Raw genomic sequence first — 24,807 nt, 5'->3', positions numbered from 1 at the left:
GACCCCGATATAAATAAAGTCAACTCCCGGCCAAACTTTCAAACCTTCTATTTCCAACTTTCGCCATTTCAAGCCAAAATCAACTACGGACTTCCAAATAAATATCCGGACACACTCCTAAGTCCAAAATCACCATACATAGCTATTGGAACCATAAAAACTCCATTTCGGAGTCGTTTGTATAAAAGTCAAACTTCAGTTAACTCTTTTCATTTAACCTTCTAAATAAGGATTGTTCTTTCAATTTAATCCCGAATCATCCGAAAACCAAAGCCGACAATTCACACAAGTCATAATACACATTATGAAGCTTCTCAAGACTTCAAATTGTTGAACGGGATGTAAATTCTCAAAACAACAAGTCGGGTCGTTACATTCTCCCCCACTTAAACATACGTTCGTCCTCAAACGTGCCAAGAGTTGTTCCTAAACCTTCAAATCACTATTCCACCTTATCACGCATATACCTGGGGTGATCCCACGTCACCCTTTTCTATATAGGCCTGAAAGCACAACATAATTAAAAATCATTACTTTTACTATGGCCCATAAACCTTGGAACCTAATTTCTAACATCCGAAAGTCTTTTCAAGAACCGAATCTCACATCTACACACTTTATAAGTTTGAACAAGCTGTATTAAGCCTTAACCATAACTCGAGATATAATCACATAACACACTATACAACTTGCATACTCGTAACACCATTTTCGATCACAGTAACTACTCAAAATCAACCAAGTACTAGTATTAAACCCCATATTCCACATAAACTCGTTCCAAAACTTTCGTACACTGCCGATAATGAAAGAAACATACAAGAACTCACAACCGCTCACTAGATCAACATATCATGGAGCTTTCCCTCGTTCAACAAGTACATAGCCAATTATTTAAGCTGAATTCTAAATTATTTTCTGACACGCTGTAATCAAACATGATAGTATCCGTTCTAGGTCCAATGACCTTATATCACCAAACACAACTATTCTAGCTATTCCCGTGTAATCCTGCCTTTTTAGAAAAAGGAAAACCGGCACATAACATTATTTAAAACCAACTCATCAAATTTCGTGAGAATAACATCTATGTGTGCATGTGCACAATTTTCTCAAATTACCCTGATCAGGCAATATCATAGCATGTAGAGGAAGGAAATAATTAATCAGATAAACGATCAAGGAAACGCGATTTCCACACGCTGCACGGACAACTCACGTGCTAATAACATAATCTGCCAGGTATAGTCCGAGGCCTCCAGTACAATATATCATATGGGAGCATTTAAACAGGTACATAGGTATATGATGAGTAGGATAATATTCTCATGTTCTTGGACTGGTATAAATGACATGGAAAAGCGTAGGCATGTACAAAGTGTGATATCGTAGCTCAAATCAGAAATTTTTCATCACTAAGCCATTTATCAAGTTCGTTCAGGGATTTTAACCCCTATGTAGCCTCAAACACGGCTCAAATAGCTCACACAATGTTACAGATATGAGAAACATCATAGCTTAAAGCTTAACAATCAATTCTAGGCTTATTATAGCCTAAACGCAATCCAAGCATGGATAAATAACCCTCTAAAAAGTCCTCAATGACTTAACCATAACACGTACTATTATCTAGTTAACTTGGCCTCATCTTCACAGTTCGCGACCCCAAAACAATTTACTTTCTAGAACTCCCAGACCCCAAATTCATAGAACACATGAACCACCATAACTCATCACAACTCCAGCACTCGAATGACTAACACATCCTTCATGCACGATCATTCCGCTAGGAATACTTCCATAATTGTTTTTCGTTCCACATAGAAATAATTTGAATACCAGTAGTCTATCAACCAGGTAAGTACCATAATACCAATGAACATCCGTAAGTCAAAACACAATGCGCCTTCTGAAATGCGCACCCTTCTCAGGAACTACTCAGCAGTTATAACAGTCATATAAATATCTGAAACTGACTATGCTGTCCAAAATTCGTGACCTTCCATTCAAGACTGAACTGCCACCTTGTACATGTAAATCTTAATCCCGCACAACATACCACATCTATTATGCCATCATGTGAAAAGCACATGAATCTCATTTTCAACTCTAAGTCACCAGCAAATTACATACCCGGTTAGTTAGAAACCTTTAATTTGCTCTCATCCAGGAGAAAATCATAATACACAGTATGTTCCTCACACTGGTAGAAAATATTCAACTCAAACCATGGTAGAAACCATCAAGAACACTTTGAAATCCATTTGCACATAACCAAGCAATCAGAACCGAATTCCTCTAACTCGACCAAGCCACGCAGGTCACCAAACCAAAGAATGTTGCCACCAAAACATATGTAGAGCCTCACCACATCATAATTACCCCCCATAAATACCACAATCGATACACCCACTCTGAAAAGTCCTTATGTGAACTTAAAATTGTTCTTTTACCTTTCTTATACTGGAATGTAGAATCCATAATCATACAGAATTACCGCAAGTCCCGACACCATCCAATGTAAATAATCGATTCTCATGATATACAAAATTCAAAAAATTTTCAATTCTCACATATACATTTTGAATCCATTAGAACCCTCTCGAGAGTCATCCACTCTGCTCAAATCCAAATTGTACCGCCCAAACAGGCCGAAAGACACGTGTGACGAGCGCAAAACACACACTTAAATTGTGCTCGCTAGTCAAAGATAGTATAGTATAATATCGTGTCCACATGGGTTGGATTTAAACAGTATTCTCATAGTTTATAGTTAGATTGCTATACATGAGGATCAACAGTAGAGATTTATATAATTAATAATCTAAAATCTACATCTATTGACTAATGACAATCGCAACAAAGGTAAGCAAGGAAGTTATCAAAGGGAGAAAATAGGGTTTTGACGGAATACGTGCAAGATAATTGTCTGGGATTTAACTCTAGATAATTCACTTCTAATGTTCAAGTGAGTCTCTCGAATTCACTTAATTATCAGTACAAATGTTTAGTGGAAACTCCTCTCTTGATTAAGTTTCAACCTCACAATATGAACCAATTTAAGCTCTGTGAAGATATGCAAGAATGCGTAGTGGATCGGTCTTTAGGAAAATCTCTTTCGATTATTCTCCTAACTAGATTTAATTAATGATTCAACTAGCCTATTTCGAATATTTAGAAGAATCTATGAACTCAACCAATAATATAGTGTAAATATATCACAAGTTATGCGTCTTTCGATTACAAGAACAAGTGAATATAGATGCAATAATCAAATCTTCTAAAAGTGATTCAAATACATAAAAATAGAGTTATAATCCACAAACAATCATAAATACATCAAATCCATCAAAACTCAAAAGGATCTACTCCATAGATATGGAGAAGTTCTTTACAAATGAAACTAAAGTATAGGAAAATATAAATTTAATCCAAATCCGGATCTTGAGTGAGGAAGGAATGATGAAATCCTTGTGCTTGTGTTCTTCCAACTCCTCCTTAGCCTCCATGGCCTCCTTAGGTCGAGAATGTGTCAAAAGTCCCAGAAATGGTATTTTTTCCGTGTATTAAAGCTATCCCGCATAAACCCCGGATGAAAATACCCTTTTTAGCGAAAATGGGAAGATACTCTAAGATTTTTGTACTACCGCACTGCGGCATGCGCCAAGCTTGTGGACAATTCCAAAGTACTTCATAATTCACATTCTGGGCATAAATTGCACTGTCGCGCCGCGCCATGTGGCGCGACAGTGTAAGTTTCTTAGAGTAATTCGTTTCTTTCCAGTTTTGACATCCGGACTTGGTACTCGACCCCCGAACGCGATCTCGATTTAATCCCTTGGGCTTCTACTCAGACTTCAAAGGTCCAAATAGCTCGAATTTGCTCTGTAACATCTAAATAACTCGGAATCACTCATACACGGTATAAAATACACAATAAGTGTAAAACACTATTAATTAAAGCTCAACATAAGTAAAGTGCAGTAAATTAGAATGTAATAAGCGACTAAAATATGGGATTATAGCCTACCATCAACGTGCCCCATTAGCACAACAACACACAAAAAGGTAACCCTGCTTAACACCACCAATCAAATTCATACTCCGTGCATACTACATCCTTCACAATAACAACTCGATCATTTCATGATTTTCATATATTCATAAAGTGCAATATAATCCGTATCCAGAAATTTTCTTACTTGAGTCATCCTCGATCTCAACCTCTATAGTCATAACTGATCCACAAGTATGTCTCAGACCAAAACTAAAATTTAACATATAACAATAAAATTTAATTGTCAATAGTAGGCTCCCCCACTTGGCTCAAAGCCATAGAATAAAATATCTGATAATTCACAATACCCATACCGTATTACTGCAATGATATTACAGTCAGTTCAACGAAAATTCTTCTCAAGCTCATGCAACACCAACTATTAAATACCTCAATCATCCGCTAAGCTCGCATTTATTCTCTTGACAGTCAAGTCAACTTTCTCACACAGATTCAAATTCAAATCTCAACACATATACTCCGCTGGTAGAAAAGAAACTCTCCACTCAACATTATAAGGATCACACATCTGTAAATTACCCCGCAGGTGATAACCCGCCTGCTTGGCATCAAATTGACATCTTTCTATACCCTTTTACAGCCACAACTACTACGTAGTCACTTAATCTTCTTGAGTCCAAACTCATTAACAAGACATGATAATTTAATTTGTCCCACAATTTAACAACGTGAAATATCCTTCAACCAATTCATACTCGAAACTATACGTCAAATCAAGATGAACATCAAGTACCCAATGGCCCTTTTTACATCTCGAGAAACTTTTCTCATCATATTCAAACTATCACATAGTCATTCAACCGCTCATCGAGACACAAATTTTCCTCATAGGGACACTACCAGATGCATAAGTCCAAACGCACAAGTTCTCACAACCGAAACTACCGAGCTTAAGATGCGGTCTAACCGTGGCCTCAAGTCCTCCAGATTGGCCCATCACCATAACACTGAATACTCATCTCGAACCTCATTCATTAAATCACAAGCCGGCGATGCACAGCTGATACCGAGCGCTCACATGTGCAAATGAATGCGTGGAAGGAATTCAAAGAGTTATGTTTCAAGCTGAATCAATTCTGTACGATAAGGAAATAAAGATCAAAAATTATCCTAAATGCCCTGTAACCTCTCGAAGATAAGTATGGACGTCATCATACCGACCCACAAGTCTCTACTAGACATTTGCTCATGAATTGTAGAACCTATGAACCTAGAGCTATGATACCAACTTGTTACGACCCAAAATCCAACTAGCCGTGATGGCACCTAACCTCGCCCGCTAGGTAAGCCAAATGAAAAAATAATCCAATTCAAATAATATTTTACTGACTCTAATACACTCCCTAAGGACTGATAGTATAAATCATGAGCTTTTAAGATTAGAATTTACAAAATTGGTGTGAAATAAAAATACATCATCTGTCTGAAATATACATGAACAAATTAAAAATTCTAAAGCTATCATGAACAAGAGGCAGCAATGACTGAAACACAGGTATATCTTCAGATCCAGCTCCCGCCGTACGCAGCTACATCAACATCAGAAATCTGCACACAAGGTACAGAAGTATATTATGAGTACAACTGACCCCATATACTCAATAATTAACAAACCTAACCATAGGTTAAAAGTAGTGACGAGCTGGGATAAGGGTCAGAGTCCAACTCCAATAACCAGCAACAGTTCATAACAATATAATTTAAAACAACACAAGTAATAATTCAATAATAAAATACTCAGCTCGTATAAAATTTCGAAATTTTTTTTTCTTTTCAATATAACAGTAAAATTCAAATCCTTTGCCGAAAGTCACCAAAAATATGAGTAAGTCTGAAATATGTGATTTTTCTCAAAACTTTAACGACAGATAAGAAATTTTATTATCAGATGGCATGAGGAAAAATACTTCTATATGCCTACATATCAAGTATGCATGTCTAATGCAATACAACACCGTGATGAACTCATGTACTCACACTCTTACAATACTCAATCTCACTGTCTCGCATTTCTACTCATCACGCTCAATATTCAGCACACTCAGTCACTCGGCATTGTACATGGCAGATCCAGCTCAAATATAAATGATAACTCGCACACAGTCACTCAGTACTGTATATGGCCAATCTAGCCCAGGGAAGATCCATCCTAAATATATATACATAATAACTGATATTCAGTCGCTCAGTGTACATGGCCAATCCAGCCCAGGGAACTCCATCCCAAATATAAATAAATAAATAAGGCAACTCCATGCCCTGTGAAGTCCATCCCAAACATAAATAAATAAATAAGGCAACTCCATGCCCTGGGAAGTCCATCCCAAACATAAATAAATAAGGCAACTCCATGCCTTAGAAAATCCATCCCAAATATAATGCCATTTGCGCTCACTGTGGGGGGGGGGGGGGGAGAAGGAGGGAGACTCCGAAGGGGCTCCTTCTGCCCAAGCGGCGTGCAACCCGATCCCATAAATATCCTCACAATCACATACTCGGTCTCACTCAGTTATCAATCTCTCCAGTCTTTCGCGCTCACAATGTCATGAAACTAGCCCAAAATGATGATATGATGAATCAATAAATAGCAACAGAGACTGAGAGATGATATGAAAGGAATAAACATGGCTGAGTATGAAATTACAATTTAAGCAAATAATTTAACAGCAATACGACCTCTGTGGGTCTCAATAATACCGGCATATAGCCTTAGCATGATTTTTAACATGATTCTCAGCTCAATTTCTCTAACACAAGAAAGTAGATGGAAAATGCCAAGATTATTTGACTACACAATTCCACAGAATCAATTACGTCACAGTTTCTACGGTGCACACCCACACGCCCATCACCTAGCATGTGCGTCACCCCAAACAAATCATATAACACGTATTTTTGGGGGTTATACCCTCAGCTCAAAGTTTAGAGATGTTGCTTACCTCAAACCGTGTAATTCTTTATTCAAATAAGCCTTTTCCTGGCGATTTGGCATCCGAACGCCTCGAATCTAGTCACAAATATTTCGATACAATCAACACGAGGTGTAGGAATCAATTCCATATGAAAACACTAAATTTCATAATAAATATGAAAAAGTCAACAAAAAGTCAACAATGAGGCCAACGTCTCGGAACCCGACAAAAGTTATAAAATATGAACGCTCATTCAACCATGAGTCCAATCATACCAAATTTACCAAATTCCGACATCAACTCGACTTTCAAATCATCAAATCTTATTTTTAAATCTCTAGGCCCAAATTCTCGAATTACACCTCAAAAATATGTAATGTAGTCGGAGTATTCGATAATAATTCAATATTATTGATTAAAAATGATCACAAGTGACTTATCTCAAGATTTTCCGTAAAAATTCTCTGAAAAATCGCCCTAAGCCGTGTTCTTTCGCCCAAAAATATTGAAATGAGCTAAAAAAAAAACTGCTCAATAAAAACACTAATCTCGTCGCTAAAAGTCCATTTTCCGTCACTAAAAATCTATTTTCCGTCACTACAGGTCCGTACCAGAATCTGCTTGCACCAGCAATTTATTATTTCACTTAAAAATGCTCTAACTCCATCATACAAACTCGGAATTCAACGATTCTTGTTCCTATGAGTCATAAATAATAATACAAACCTAGTCGTTCAATCGAAACTCAATTCGAAGCTCATTTGCTCAATGCGATACCAATTTCGCTAGTTAAATAATTAACTCATGTTTCGCGCTAAAAACCCAATCGCGACTTGATGAAATTAGACCAAACATTCCAAATCATTCCTATAATTTATTATCAAACTCCCGGAAGTCTCGAATCCAATTTCGATCTCTAGAACTAAAAATGGACCTTTGTATCATTACATGCTTATGCTCAAAATACCAAACTCTTCCAAAACTCTTCCGAGCCCTATGGGACCCCAACCAAGTATACTAACAAGTCTCATAACATGAAACAAACTTAGTTGATGCCTCAAATTATATTTAAAAATAATTAAACATGAATCGCACTCCAATTCAAGTTTAATGAAAATTATCGAATTCCAAATTCAACACTCGATGCCGAAACCTATCAAATCAAGTCCGATTGACCTCAAATTTTGCACACAAATCATACATGACATAACAAATCTATCAAATTTTTCAGAACTGGATTCCGATCCCGATATTAATAAAGTCAACTCCCGGTCAAACTTCCAAACATTCCATTTCTAACTTTCACCATTTCAAGCCAAAATCAACTACGGACTTCCAAATAAATATCTGGACACACTTCTAAGTCCAAAATCATCATACGGAGCTATTGAAACCATCAAAACTCCATTCCGGAGTTGTTTGTACAGAAGTCAAATTTCGGTTAACACTTTTCATTTAAGCTTCTAAACAAGGATTGTTCTTTCAGTTTAATCCCGAATCATCCGAAAATCAAAGCCGATAATTCACACAAGTCATAATACACATTACGAAGCTGCTCAAGACTTCAAATTATTGAACGGGATGTAAATACTCAAAACGACAAGTCGGATCGTTACAATAGGTTCAAACGATGCCTAATTATTTTACGTTCAAGAATCAAGTTAGCCGAATTGGTTCACTGTTCATCAGTTTGAACTTATATTGTTTCCTTCAAATTTAGTGTAACCTATCGCACATATATTCTAATATTATTTATATTAAATAAAAATATCAGTATTAATTAGCGTGCTACACATGTGCAACAAACGTATCAAGAAACTAGTATACGGAAAAAAAGAAGCATAAGTACCCTTTGAATTAAGGTCGGATTTTCAGTTTTAAAATTTTTTTTTAAAAAACTTTGTGCTCAATCAAACACTTCAAATAAAATAAAAATAGAATAAATATTTTGCATAACTTATTTTTTGTTAGGACCAACTTCATTCAGTATCTCGTGTCACCATCCAATATTTAATGGTCTTCATAAAAACAAATTTAGAGATTATATATTTTGTATTAGGACCAACTTCAGTTCAGTATCTCATGTCACCATCTAATCTTTAACGATCTTCATAAAATAAAATCTAGAGATTATATATTTTGTATTAGGACAAACTTAAGTTCAGTATCTCGTTTCACCATCCAATTTTTAACGGTCTTTATTAAACAAAATCTAGAGATTATATTTGGCAACATTTAAAATCCAAGTCAAATACAGGATGTGCTCGGACAGATATACATAATATGATCCTAAGATTTATGGAGTAATGACAGCATTAGCTCCCTCTGCGCGTTACGCCATTCTTACTGTAATTCAATTCAGTCAAGCTATACTTGAAATCTTTATTGTTGATACTCGTGAATAACTATTTGATTTTTTTTTGTTATACTTGAAAATGTCAGTATTAATTAGCGTGCTATACACATGCAATGCACGTATCGAGAAATTAGTCTACGAAAAAGTCACTATATATATAATCTCAGGGTACGCGCTTTGCACGTGCACCCTTTATTCATGAGTACATAACTTTTATATATTTCATATCTATGTTAAATTAATGTGTATGAGTTGTAAAAAATATTATAGGAAAAAATATAAAGTCCAAAAAATGATGAATGTTGATCCTATTTAGTTAGGTTAAAAGAAGAAATCATGTGCTACATAAGTCCTCATATGCTTTATTATGATTTCTCACTTTGTTTCCACATATCGAAGTTATTCAATTGTCTTTTTTTATATTTTTGGATTAATTAGTAGATGCTTGATATAAATAAGTGAAACGATAAGATTGTACTGATATATCTCTTCATCTCTTCTTATATTATTTGAACCTACATGTAATTATCAAGTTTTCTTTCAAAATATTTGTCAACTTGAAAAATAAAATACTTATATGATAAAGTTGAAAAAGAATTGAATTGAATATGTTTGTTGATCAGTTAATTAAGAACTCAATTATTTATTCATCTTAATATCAAATTCTTGCTGCCTTTGTTAGTTTTCAAATCATGGTTATCCTATTGTAGTTTTGGCTCCCATTACATTATGCGCATCCTCTTAGGAAGTATAATACGTAAACATTTATATTTTCGACACTACATTACAGTATTAGAAAAATTAACAAAGTGTCATATTATATAACCTAAATAACAAAAGTACTCTATTTATATACGGTAGATTCTTCATAATTAGGATTTCCTATATAATTCAAACAAGAAAAAACTTAATAGGTAAAAATTTAGTTGATTTTAAGTCCTTAATATTATGAAAGTAACTTAAATTATAATTTTATCTAATATAAAATCTATTTTTAAAAGGTAAAAAGGACAAAACGATATTTCGTTAAAGGATTTCGTGCTTTTAATATAATATAGATAAATACGTAAACTTAAGATTGATCCATTGAACACTATTTACTGAAAAATTATACTATGTATATGCATCACATTGGAAGAAGGATAAAAGTTTACCTAATTAAATTTGGAACTTATTATTTGACATGAATCCCAGTGATGCTCTAAGCATTCCTTAACAATCAAAAAACTAAAAATTACACGACAGAAACGCCTAAACCATTGAATTATGCTTAGACTTATGCAACGAAAGCTTATTACTTGATAACATTGTTATTCTTCCTTAATAAGTAGTAGTATCTGTTATTATTGTCAAAATTGAAAAACGAAAATCATAAATAAATAGCTTTAACAGTAGAGAAGAATTTTAGATAGTTGGACCAGATGGGCCTATTAGGTGAGGTTGGGCCTAATCATTGAGGACCTAAATTTGCATTTATGAATGTGGGTCCTCTTTGGATCTCATAGAAATTGGTAAGTAGTAGTAATAGCAAGGACGCCGACACAATACGATTCCGTAACAAAATATTATGCTGGATCCATCTTTTCAAACGTTTATATTTTGATCTTGTTAAGAAAAGTTTTGAAAAAAAATAATCCGTCTCCAAAATTTTAGAATTTTGAACGACTAGAATTCTGATGATCACCAGCATTTTCAACTAACAATGCTGAAAATTTCTGGTGATCCTCGCGCCAAAATTTTGAAATACCAGAAAATTCTGATGATTACGAAAATTTTCAACTACAATGCTAAAAACTTTTGGTGATCCGTCAGAATTTTGTGTTATGGTGAAAACCAGGATTTGAGTAGAAATTATGCAAATATTCGAGAGCGTGCTTAAAATTCTGGCACAGAACTATATTCTTAAATCTTCTATTATTGGGGTCAAAAAAATCAATAGTGACACTATCCTATTTGTGTTTTGTAGGGGGTGTCAATGGCTCGGTTCGGCCAGTTATTTTGTAAATTTTGCACCATACCAATTGTTCGGTCTATTATGTACAACCAATATTAGACTTTTCAAAACCATCCCAACCATATCGGTTTCTCTTCGGTATCGGTACGATTCGGTAAATTTTCAGGTTTTTTTAAATGTCATGTAAAAGTCACTAGAAAAAGTAGAATGCAGTAACATACGTACTTTTATAGTACTTAGCAAAACTCTCTAGACATTTTTACATTTTAAAGAGTGATGAATTAAGAAAATATGAAAGATGGTTAGAGTATAGATCCATCAATATTCTACAGCAACGTCAAAAAAATTAAGCAAATTAATACAAAGAAAATATAAATCACACGAATGGAAAGATAATAACCAAGTTGGGACTGGGACTCAAGAATAAAGTCTATAGAAGATTAAATATTTAAAAAGATAAATCTAAATCAAACTGGGACTCAAGAATAAAGTCTATAGAAAATTAAATATTTAAAAAGATAAATCTAAATCAAACGAGAGGAAACATAATACATTGTAGTTTGCTACTCATAATCCCTACAATACCTTGTGTCTTGCTAGTGAATATGTTGAAAATAATTTAGTTTTTATAGGAGTAGCATAATAGGTTTGGGAATTAAGATTTTGTGTTTAATTACTTATTGGCTTGTAACTATTTTCATAATTCCAAGACCCAAGAAAATTTTAGTGCTTTATTATTTTTAAACTTAATATATAAATATAGTTTTAACATATAAATTTATTCGGTACAGTTCGATATTTTTTCGGTTTATTTTCATAAAATAAAAAACCTATCATAATTATCGGTACAATTATAAATTTACATAAAAACCTATGATTTTATTAAAAGAAACCTAACAATCGATTCAGTGCAGTACGGTTCGATTGGTTTAGTCGATTTTTAAATATCAATTAACTCCCTTAGTGTTTTGTCCATTCCGTACGAGTGGCCCAATGACTTTATGAAAATGCAGCAAATCTTAAAAGGACTCGCCCCTTTTGGCACCCAGCCCCATATCTTGCTATGCTTGTAAGTTATTTCCAAGTCAAACCTTCACTTTTTGGCTGAAACAATAAATGGAGTTATATGAATAGTGATAATTTATATATAGTTGTTTCTCAACAGAAAAAAAAGTATATAGTTAAATATAATTTATTTGGAATTGAAGCGTATTATTTGTGCTATGTTCATTTTTTTGTTTTTTGCTTTTTGTAGGAATAGTGATTCGATTGGGTCGGTAGACGGTAAAAACGAATAAGATTTGCTATTTAGTTGAATTGAAAAGTTAAATTTATTCCATTTTTTTTTATATAAAATTAAACGTTAATGCTACAAATCAATGTAATATAATATATTATAACGTTTAAGAATGTGAAACATGATATTTCTTTAAAAAAATATTGAAGTTCACATCTATGGAGTAAAATACATTTGTACCCCCCCCCCCCCCCCCCAAGTCCTAAAAATGTGAATCGTGATATTGCAATTATTATTAGATTGTATACAGAAAGTCCTCCAATAATCGAAATAAGCCGAAGTAGGTTGATTGTGAAAATTTAGGCCCTTGAACATCTGGAAATATTGACAATTACACATTAATAATAGTGGAAAGCTTGTAAATAAAGTGAAAATCTCTAAGTTACGAAACAAAATTACCATAAAGTAGGACCGAATTTATGTGTATTTCTATTACTATAAAATCAATTAATAAACCATGTAATGAACGTTATGAACAAACTAGTTCAAACAACATACAATTTAAAAACAACACCTTTAGAAGAATCAAGCAACAATAATAAGAAAGTAAATAAAGAATGCAAGTGTTAGAAGAAACTAGATTTTGTTTTTAAAAATAAAAAATAAAAATTAAAGAGACAAAAATAACACATCCTAATTACCATAGTGAGTTAGTAACCACGACCTTTGCAAGTTGCAACATCCTGCAATTTAAAATTTTGACCATTAATAATTTTTGCTTAATTTCTGTATATTAAGCATTTCTTTATTTTTCTTTTTTTATTTCCTGAAAATCTGCTCATAAAGAAAAACCCAATGAGAAAGGGAGGCTGAAGTTGTTATGAAAGGAAAAAGGAGTTATCTTATTTTCAACACAAACATATTGAAGGAACCTATTATCTTGTTAGCATAAATTGCATTGAACCAAGGCATTACATGCCATTCAACTTGGTCCCATTTTTTATTTTGGCACTCTAATTTCAACTTTGTTCCATTTTAGCCATCCAATTCTATTTCTTATGTTTTATTTTAACATAAAAGCTGAAACCAGTGCAAAAAAATATAGCGCGTGTGTATACACAAATTTGAAGTGTAATAAATATCCAATTAAATGTTGCTCATCCTTGTCAAACGGGTCAATACAAAAATACCCGACCCGAATTTCTTGGTGTCCATGATACTTTCAGTTCAACTTGAAATCCACAAGAACAAATATCCATTTCATTATGAAAAAATAATTTTTTTTGAGACATAGATTCACTTTAAACTTCAAGCTTATATAAAATAAAGAATGAAAAAATTCAGGTGGCAACATTTAATTGGATATTTATTACAACTTAAATTTGTGTATACACACGCGCTATATTTTTTTGCACTGATTTTAAATTTTGTGTTAAAATAAAACATAAAAAATAGAGTTGGAGAGTCAAAATGAAAAAAAGGTTGAGATAGAGTGGCAAAATAAAAAATGAAGTCAAGTTGAATGGGCTGTACATGTATTTGGCCATTTTGTTTTTATCGTTGATTGATCGCCCTTTAAAGTTGTTCGAATTTTACATTTACACACATAAATTAAGCCTGTAATATGTTAAACACTCGATCTATATTCAAACTATGTGAGACAACCAAAAACTAAAACACGTGCCACGACATTTTCTTACTATAACAAGATACGCTCAAGGGCGGATGTAATATTTCGGATACGAGTTCAACTGAATTCACTATTTTTTAATAGTATACATTTATATGAAAAAATTACTAAAATCTGAACAAATATAGATTTGAATCCATAATTATAATTGTACAATAAATTAAACGGTATAGGGCCAAATATACCCCTGTACTTTCGAAAAAGGTTTAAATATACCCTTCGTTATACTATGAGTCCAAATATACCTCTACCGCGATATTTTGGGTTCAAATATACCCCTCATTTAAACGGAGGGGCACGTGTCATCGTCCTGTTGGTCAATTCTAAATATCTACTAATTAATTAAAAAGACTCATACCCATACCCGAAATATTTGTAAAAATTACTTTTAAAAAAACTGAAAAACGGAAAAATATTTTTTTATAAAAACAAAAAAAAAATTCAACATAATATTTTTATTTTTTTAAAACTAATGCACATATAGTCTACTACTTTAGAAAAGTCTTTTTTTTTAAAAAAAAAAAACAAAATCTTTTTTTTTTTACAGTTTTTTCAGTTTTTGTTAAAGCAATAGTTTTTGTAAAAACTGAAAAACAAAATTGTTTTAAAAACTGAAAAAAGACTTTCCTAAAGCATTGGGCTACATGTGCATTAGTTTTAAAAAAACAAAAATATTTTGTTGATTTTTTTTTCCCAGTTTTTACAAAAAGATATTTTTCAGTGTTTTTTAAAGCATTTTTTTTTGTAAAAACTGGAAAAAAAGATTTTGTTTTAAAAACTGGAAAAAGACTTTCCTAAAGTAGTGGACTACCGGTGCATTAGTTTAAAAAAACAAAAATATTTTGTTGATTTTTTTTTTCCAGTTTTTATATAAAAAATATTTTTCAGTTTTTTTCAGTTTTTTAAAAGTAATTTTTACAAATATTTCGGGTATGGTATGAATCTTTTTAATTAATTAGGAGATATTTAGAATTGACCAACAAGACGATGACACGTGTCCCTCCGTTTAAATGAGGGGTATATTTGAACCCAAAGTATAGCGGTAAGGGTATATTTAGACTCATAGTATAACGAAAGGTATATTTAAACCTTTTTCGAAAGTACATGGGTATATTTGGCCCTTTACCGTAAATTAAATGCTAAAAAACTTATGAGTAATTACTAATTAGTAAATATAAAAAAATCATTATACTTATCACTCTTTGTGACAATAAAAGCAAACTTAATCTGACATGTATACGTATAGTCAAAGCAATACATTATATATTAGACAACCTCTATTTTATTATAAAATAAAGACAGTAAAGTAAAGACAAGTATAGAGAGAAACTGATATATTATTCAAACTTCAAACTTATGTACATAATGGACTGAATTCTCCTCTATTTATAGAAGAAAGGAAGCTGCTGTGTAAGCTGCTACTGCAAGCTGCTGTGTAAACTACTTGTAAGCTGTTGCTGCAAGCTGCTGTGTAAGCTGCTTGTAAGCTGTTGTGTAAGGTGCTTGTAAGCTGCTACTCTAAGCTGTTGTGCCAGATATAGATAATCTTCTACCATGGATAATATTTATCCATAACGGAGTACCGAAAGGATAAGTTTTTTCAGGAGGTTTATTTCCAATGGAGTACTAAATAAACATCCATAATATAATATATTTATAAAACTCCCCCTTGGATATTCATTAAAAGATAATGTGCCTCAAGAAAACCTTACTAGAAAAAAATCTTGTGGGAAAAAATCCTAGTGAAGGAAAAAGAGTACACATATTTAGTAATACGCATTGCTAACTGCTTCATTAAAAACCTTATAAGGAAAACCCTATGGGAAAAAATCTTAGTAAGGAAAAAAGAGTACATCGCGTATTTTACTCCCCCTGATGAAAATCTTGTTTCAAATATTTAAGTCTCCGCATTCCAATCTTATATACCATCTTCTCAAAAGTTGAAGTTGGTAAAAGTTTAGTGAATAAATCTGCCGGATTGTCACTTGAACGGATTTGTTGCACATCAATGTCACTATTTTTCTGAAGATCGTGTGTGTAGAATAATTTTGGTGAAATGTGTTTCGTTCTATCTCCTTTTATAAGTCCTCCCTTCAATTGGGCTATGCATGCAGCATTTGTCTTCGTATAAAATTGTGGGTCTTTTCTCACATTCCAAATCATATTTTTCTCGAATAAAATAAATTATTGATCTCAACCATATGCATTCCCTACTTGCTTCATGAATAGCTATTATTTCAGCATGATTTGAAGAAGTAGCAACAATAGATTGCTTTGTGGAGCACCATGATATGATAGTACCTCCACATATAAAAACGTATCCGGTTTGAGATCTAGCTTTATGGGGATCAGATAAATAACCTGCATCTGCATAACCAACAAGATCTGCACTATCTTTGTTAGCATAAAACAAACACATATCAAGAGTTCCTTTTAAATATCGCAATATATGCTTAATCCCGTTCCAATATCTCTGTGTAGGAGAAGAACTATATCTTGCTAGTAAATTAACAGAAAATGCTATGTCAGGCCTTGTAGCATTAGCAAGATACATTAGTGCATCAATTGCACTGAGATAGGGTACTTCGAGACCAAGGAGTTCCTCATCCTCTTCTGGAGGTCGGAACAAATCTTTATTCACTTCAAGTGATCGAACAACCATTGGTGTACTCAATAGGTGCGCTTTGTCCATGTAAAAGCGTTTTAAGACCCTTTCTGTATAGGCAGATTGATGGATAAAGATCTCGTCTGCTAAATGTTCAATTTGTAGACCAAGACAAAGTTTTGTCTTTCCAAGATCTTTCATCTCAAATTCTTTCTTAAGATATTCAATTGCATTTTGGAGCTCTTTTGAAGTTCCAACAAGATTTATGTCATCAACATAAACAACAAGTATAACAAATTCTGAAGCCATTTTCTTTATAAAAATACATGGACAAATAACATCATTTATGTAACCTTCTTTCAGCAAATATTCACTGACGCGATTATACCACATGTGCCCAGATTGCTTTAAACCGTACAAAGATCTTTGTAATCTGATTGAGCACATTTCCCGAGATTTTGAATATGCTTCGGGCATTTTAAATCCTTCAGGGATTTTCATATAAATTTCATTATCAAGTGACCCGTACAGATAAGCTGTAACCACATCCATTAGATGTATTTCAAGCCTTTCACGTAAGGACAAACTGATGAGATATCAAAGTGTTATGGCATCCATAACTGGTGAATATGTTTCTTCATAATCGACTCCAGGTCGTTGTGAGAATCCTTGTGCAACAAGGCGAGCCTTGTATCTTTTAACTTCATTTTTATCATTCCTTTTTCACACAAAAACCCATTTATGACCAACTGACTATATACCAGCAGGTGTTTGAACTATTGGTCCAAAGACCTCTCTTTTAGCAAGCGACTTCAATTCCGATTGAATTGACTCTTGCCATTTTAGCCAATCAGATCTTTGTCGACATTCTTCGACAGATCGGGGTTCAAGATTCTCACTATCTTGCGTAATGTTAAGTACAACATTATATGCAAAAATATTATCCACCACTATTTCAGATCGAATTAAATTAATCCCATCACCAGTAGAACTTATTAAAAGTTCCTCACATACTTGAGTCTCGGGTTTATTGATTTCTTCAGGAATCTCAGAACTAATCAGATTTTGGGTCTCTTCAGGAGATCCCTTCATAATATCATTTTGATCATTTGTCGATTTTTTTTCCCTAGGATTTTGATCCTTAGAACCCAAAGGTCTACCACGCTTCATGCGTGCTTTAGGTTCACTAGCTCTCATGCTAGTAGATGGTCCTGCTGGGACATCAATTCGGATAGGCACATTCTCTGCAGGGATATGCGACTTAGTTATCCTTTTTAAATTAGTAAATACGTCTGGCATTTGATTTGCTATATTCTGTAAATGGATGATCTTCTGGACCTCCTGATTACATATAGGGGTACGTGGATCAAAGTGAGATAATGATGAAACTTTTCACATAATTTCTCTTTTGATTTTCTTTTTCTCTCCCCCTAATTGTGGGAAATTTGTTTCATCAAATCGACAATCTGCAAATATAGCAGTAAATAAATCTCCCATCAATGGTTCAAGATAGCGAATAATAGAGGGTGATTCAAATCCAATATATATTCCTAACCTTCTTTGGAGGCCAATCTTACTGCACTGTGGTGGTGCTACTGGCACATATACAACACATCCAAAAATTCATAGATGGGCAATATTTGGTTCATGACCAAAAACTAATTGTGACGGAGAATATTTATTATAATGTGTTGGTCTGAGACGGATAAGTGATGTTGCGTGTAAGATAGCATGGCCCCAAATAGTAGTGGGCAATTTTGTTTTCATAAGTAGTGGTCTTGCTATCAATTGTAGCCGTTTAATAAATGACTCTGCAAGGCCATTTTGAGTATGAACATAAGCTACAGGATGTTCAACTTTTATTCCAACTGATAGATAATAGTTATCAAAAGCTTGAGATGAGAATTCTCCAGCATTATCAAGGCGAATAGCCTTTATAGGATAATCTGGGAATTGTGCCCTTAATCGAATTATTTGGGCTAATAACTTTGCAAATGCCAGGTTGCGAGATGATAGTAGGCACACATGAGACCATCTTGAAGATGCATCTATTAGGACCATAAAATATCTAAACAGCCCACTTGGTGGGTGAATAGGTCCACATATATCCCCATGTATACGTTCTAAAAAGGCAGGGGACTCAATGCCAACTTTATTGGTGATGGTCTAGCGATCATTTTGCCTTGATAACAAGTATCATAAGAAAAATCATCATTTGTAAGAATCTTCAGGTTCTTTAATGGAGGCCCACTCGAATTTTCAGTAATTCGTCTCATCATTATTGATCCAGGATGGCCCAAACGGCCATGCCAAAGCACAAAAGTATTTGAATTAGTAAACTTCTGGTTTATGATAGAGTGTGCTTCAACTGTACTAATCTTTGAATAGTATAAGCCAGAAGATAAAGTTGGTAACTTTTCTACAATGTATTTCTGGCGAGAAATATTCTTTGTAATACAAAGATATTCCACGTTCATTTTATCTATTGTCTCAACATGATACCCATTTCGGCGGATATCTATAAAACTCAACAAGTTTCTTCGGGACTTTGAGGAGAACAATGCATTGTCGATAATAAGTTTTGTTTCCTTAGACAGAAATACAGTAGCTCTTCCGGAGCCTTCAATCAAACTTATATTAACAAAAATTATTGAAACATTTGCTTTTTCCTTATGCAAATAAGTAAAGTATTTCTGATCTTTGAATATGGCATGAGTTGTTCCACTATCAATTACACAAATATCTTCATGATTGGTCTTTGATCCAAATATAATTTGAGGATTATCCATATTCTTCAAAATGACATAAACAAAATAAATATGATAGTAAATATCATTTTCAAAGCATAACTTTTATTTATGTACAATAATTACATAACCATACTATCTACTACAAACAACAAAAATTAAAATATTTACATTTCTACAGATTCACTACCGATCACATGACTTGTTTCTCCTTCTGGGAGTACAAAATAATCAGTTACATCTAAATGCATGAAGTCTAAATTATCTTCAGAAATGAAATTTGCTTCAATATTTTTCTCTGTCTTCTTCAGGGAGGCTTGATACAGTTCAACCAGGTGCTTTGGCGTACGATGACCAGTGCCCTTTTCCTCCACATTTATAGCATGCATTTTCTGGCTTTGCTGCTTGCACCGCTTCATATTTTGTTCCTTCCTTTTTCACAGCTGGTGGTGAGGAGGGTTCTTTGGTGTATTGTTATTACCACGATTAGAGTTTTCTCCCCGACCACAGCCATGACCATGACTGGGCCACGTCCTCTTCCACGCTTAGCTTGGTGGAAGTTCGTCTCATTCACTTTAGGGAATGGACAAGAACCAGTAGGTCGGCTTTCATAGTTTTTCATTAATAGCCCATTATGTTGCTTGGCTACAAGAAGATGTGAGATAAGTTCAGAATACTTTTTGAATCTCATCTCTCGATATTGCTGTTGCAGGAGCATATTCGAGGCATGAAAAGTGATGAAAGTTTTCTCCAATATATCATGATCAGTAATATTATCACCACATAGTTTCAATTGGAAAATAATTCTGAATATAGCAGAATTATACTCACTGATAGATTTAAAATCTTGTAGCCTTAGATGAGTCCAATCATAACGTGCCTGTGAAAGAACGACCATCTTCAAGTGGTCATATCTATCTTTTAAATTATTCCACAGTATTAATGGATCTTTAACAGTAAGATATTCCATTTTCAGGCTCTCATCAAGGTGATGGCGTAGGAATATCATTGCTTTGACATGGTCTTGGTTTGATGCCTGATTTTTATCTTTGATTGTGTTTGTCAGACCCATCGCATCAAGATGAATTTCGGCATCAAGCACCTGAGACATGTAGCTTTTGCCCGATATATCCAGGGCTACAAACTCAAGTTTAGAAAGATTTGACATTATTTAGAAAAAAAAAGTTCGTACCTCTGATACTTTCAAAGTATTTTCTCGAGATGGCAGAGTCTCGTGCTGATAACGTATTATAAAATAAAGACAAGTATAGAGAGAAACTGATATATTATTCAAACTTCAAACTTATGTACATAATGGACTGAATTCTTCTCTATTTATAGAAGAAAGGAAGCTGATGTGTAAGCTGCTTGTAAGCTGCTACTCTAAGCTATTGTGCAAGATATAAATAATCTTCTACCATGGATAATATTTATCCATAACGGAGTACCGAAAGAATACGCTTTTTCAGGAGACTTATTTCCAATATAGTACTAAATGAACATGCATAATATAATATATTTATAACATATTTAAGTATGGACCTTTTTCCCCATCACTCATTTTTCCCACTTTAAACGACTTCTTTCAGCTCTCATACTCTCGCTCTAGCGATTGTAAACAATCTCCTTTTAAGCTTTGCAATGTGAACAAAAAAAGTTTATTTTGACTTTTTGGTCCCGCTTTTGCAAAATGAGCATCACAAATAAAAGTTTTATGTATAGTTTAAGTCCAAACAGATGAAGTTTTGTTTTATTGATTATCTATCTAATAAAAGGTTAAAAGTTAAATTCAAACTCGAAGTTTATTGACTTTTGGCTCCCCTTTTTTTCTTACATGAGTGAGATTTTAGAAAGTTCATATAATCTATACCACCTTCAGTCAATTACAAAACTTATAAATCTTGAAATTAGTTATTCAATAGTTGCTAGGTAAATTTTAACAACAACAATATACCCCGTGTGATCCCACCAATGGAGTCAAGGGAGGGTGAGGTGTACGCATGCCTTACCCCTCCTACCTTGTGAGGTTGAGAAATAATTTTCGATAAACCTTCGGCTCAAGAAAAGTATTTTTAAAATAGGTTTAAAAAAATACAAGAGTAAAAAAAAACTAAGTAAATTTGTACGACATATATTAATCTTTTTTAAATGAATAAAATAAGGAATTGTTTATTTCAAGCAAGGTAAAATTAAAGTTTTGCCAAATGTTTTATATCTTTTACAATGATGTAAAATTATTTGTCAACATCAATTTAATTAGCTGGACAACAGAAAAAACCTATGCTTTCTTTTGAGGAGTACTCTTTTTGTATTTCATTCGTACCACCACAATATAAAACTTATTTCGTCAATGGTTAATTAATGCTTCTTTTTTTTTTTTTAAAAAAGGAAAAGGTCCAAATATGCCGTTGTACTATGCGAAATTGAGCACATTTGTCCTTCGTTAATACTTTAGCTCAAATATGCCCTTACCGTCACATAATTGGTCCATATATGCCCTTAGAGTTACACAGTTGGTCCATATATGCCCTTTTCGAAACGGAATCCACCCAAACTAATTATCTCTTTCGTTAATTGTATTAAAGTGTATTATAAACACTATTTCCTTTTTATTAGTACTTTTTTTCTTTACCTATCTCTTTTCTTCTTTTTTCTTTTCATTTATTTTTTTATTTTTTTATTTTTCTTTCTCCCTTATCCGATTTTCTCCATTACTGATGTCTTCTCCATTTTCGTCACCAATTTCACTTGACAAAACTCATGAATTCCAATTACTAAGAAACTTCTCGCATAAGAATATTTTAGTAGATCATATGTTTGTCAATTTTTAATTTTTACTGAACATCTATTTAGTTCTAAAAAAATTAACAAAGTAAGATTGAAATAATATTTATGTAACACAAAACCCAAAAAATCCAACAAAATTGAACAATCCAAACCGATATAATTGGATCAAAACCAACCCAACCCGTTTCATGTACACCCCTAATTTATATAGTTAATAAAAAAAAAAAAATTATGTCCAGCTGAAAAAAGATGAAAAAGACTAACAACTCAAATTTATAATACTACAACTTGAACTCTAGGCTTTTAATCATTAAATTATCTTTCTGAAAATAATTTAAATATTTTGATCTTTTGAGTATTGTTAAAGGTTGAGATGTTTTTATTATTTTAAAGTTTAAACCATAAATTTTGGAACAATTTAATTTCGTTTATTTAGAGGGCTAATGAAATTGAAACTTGATTACCTTATGTGAGAATTTTTTTAGTAATTGGAATTCATGAGTTTTGTCAAGTGAAATTGGTGACGAAAATGGAGAAGACATCAGTAATGGAAGAAATCGGATAAGGGAGAAAGAAAAAGGAAAAAACAAAAAAAGAGAAGAAAAGAAAAAAGAAGAAAGAAAAGAGATAGGTAAAGAAAAAAAGTATTAATAAAAAGAAAATAGTGATTGTAATACACTTTAATACAATTAACGAAAGAGCTAATTAGTTTGGATGGATTCCGTTTCGAAAAGGGCATATATGGGCCAACTGTGTAACTCTAAGGGCATATATGGACCAACTATGTGATGGTAAGGGCATATTTGAACTAAAGTATTAACGAAGGATAAATGTGCTCAATTTCGTATAGTACAAGGGCATATTTGAACCTTTGCCCTTAAAAAAAGAAAAGAAAAAGAGTTATCTCTATTTGTTCTTTTCGTACTATGTTTTAAGTCAAAGCATGACATCAAAAAGTTAAAGATTAGGAGTATAGAAGTTGTACAAGGTCACAAAAAGGTTGTACCTTAAAATATCATAAAGCAGTTTTAAAGTTTTTGTCAACGATGATATTTGGGCACTTTGAAAATAAAGTACAACGACCTTAATAAGAATATGGAAATATCAAGTTGTAAACGTTAATTGATTTAGGTAATATTGAATCTGTCAACGTTAACCAATAATGCCCGAATAGGAAAATATATATAGTAATATATCATCAACAAGCAATTAAGACTAGTTTTGTTGCTATTAACGCAATAATAATAGGGTGTTTTTTTGTAAATTTGTACTTTCACGTAAATAACTCATAACTCATCTATTTGGCCATTGAATATCTACAAATGTCTAGTTCATCTAAGTGGAGTTAGAAAAATAAAATCAACTAATATTTTCTTCTTTCTTTTTCGAGCTCGCAGAATATTTTTAATTTTTCTTCTCTGAAACTGTAAGAAATATTCTGTATGGATGAATATGAGTAACCTCTCATTTATTTACTAATAAACATGTAACATGAATAATTCACCAACATTTTTGTCACTCGTGCTTTTCTTTTCTTTTTACCCCGTAACACCTCGCACGAGAATTCATAAAATTATTATTTAATCAAATTTTGTATAGTAGTTTTTAGTATTATAGTTTATTGATTTGAATATGCAAGTCCGAAAATAATAAAATTAATTATTATAACTTAAACTAATCATATAGCTAGGCTGAAGGCAATACGTAATGAATAAAAAAAAGTTTCATACAACATATTTTTTCTAATCAAAGGCGGCTAAACCGTACCCCCAACCGACTAAATCGACAGATTTAGGCCTCATAAAATAGAGGCCGCAAAAGCTACTCTTCTCATATGTATTTTTACATATTTATTGTATTTATTATTAAATAATAATAATAATAATTATCTTTTTATGGAGTTGGTTGAGATAATTACGAAAGTGAAAGGCAATTAAATTTGCCATTATTTTCTATTTCTTCTCACTCCAATTTAAATAAATTTTATTTACTCTCTAATTTTATATGATATTTTCTTTCAAGGTCTTTGTAGCCACACTTTAAGCTAACTAGATCATAAAAAGCTATAGCTGATTTATTTAGTGACTTTGTAAAATATAAATTCTCACATAATTGTTACTTGGAAGACAACGGTATATTAGTAAGTTATGTTAACGGTCATGTAAAAGAAGTTTTTTAAAATTAAATCGTACCGAAGGTATTAAATGGAATGATTACACTGTCAAAGAAATATGATATGAAATTAACTATAAAATATTAATTATTGCATCAAAAAGTGAAAAGAATAAACTTCAAATAAAGTTATTTCAAAAGTTCATTAAGTAAGGCCTCTTATTACTACTTGGCTTTAGGTCACTTACACCATTGAGCCGACTCTATTTTTAATTAAAAAAAATTTAGAAACTGAAGAGGCCGTAAATTGACTAAAATTATATCTAAAT

Source organism: Nicotiana tomentosiformis, chromosome 9, assembly GCF_000390325.3.
Source record: "Nicotiana tomentosiformis chromosome 9, ASM39032v3, whole genome shotgun sequence".
NCBI lineage: Eukaryota > Viridiplantae > Streptophyta > Magnoliopsida > Solanales > Solanaceae > Nicotiana > Nicotiana tomentosiformis.
The sequence above is the reverse complement of the archived record's forward strand: the minus strand, read 5'-3'. Positions refer to the sequence as shown.